Genomic DNA, 848 nt, shown 5'->3' with positions numbered 1-848 from the left:
TATATATATATATATATATGAGCCAATGAAGTTGAATAGTTATATGATTGAAAAAAATTAAAGGTACTCTATTAATAATACTCGTCAGTTGTGCATTCAATAGTATGATGCGACCCTATTAATACATGTACCTTCAAAATACCTCATCGTTTCTACAAGTTCCTCAGAACGAGTCTATCCAATCCTAATCTTCAAGCGTGTTCTTAGTCAAACTCGCCTACACGTCCCGGGTTTCCGATTTCAAACTCACACGAGCTGGTTAGACATTGCCACCAAGCTCATTTATAACTATCTGGCTACACTACCGAGCTCGACGAACAGTTGTTTGAGGCAGAAGAAAAAGAACCCTAGCTTGTGAGTACACCTATCGTAATTTATTAACAACATGACAATCCACACCAATGGTCTTGTCAATAGTAAGTCTGCTCAGGTTACATATCACATAGTTTATAACCTAGCATTATGTTTTATTCTATAGACCCGTGCACAGATACAAAAAAAAAAGGATACCTCTGTCAGATCTAGACTCTAAAAAAAGCTCTCTGAATATCACCCCTTTAAGATCTCTCTCGGATTGTATGAAATCACGAATTATACGAGATTTTCCGTGTCAAAAAGATTCAACGAGCATAATTAAATAAATTCATTAACTCTAAAACTTATTTAAATAAATATGTACAAGGGATACAAAATACTCTAGACTAACTCTTCCTTTTTTTTTATAAAAAACAAAACTATTTATTACTTACTCACCTTAAATTGTATTAAATTAAAGCTTGATACATTGAGAAGGCCAAATTAAGTAATTAAGTCCTATTAAATTTTTGCAAATCTACCAATTTAACACG

Source organism: Phalaenopsis equestris, unplaced genomic scaffold (genome assembly GCF_001263595.1).
Source record: "Phalaenopsis equestris unplaced genomic scaffold, ASM126359v1 Scaffold000002, whole genome shotgun sequence".
Taxonomy (NCBI): domain Eukaryota; kingdom Viridiplantae; phylum Streptophyta; class Magnoliopsida; order Asparagales; family Orchidaceae; genus Phalaenopsis; species Phalaenopsis equestris.
This window is presented reverse-complemented; position numbering follows the sequence as displayed.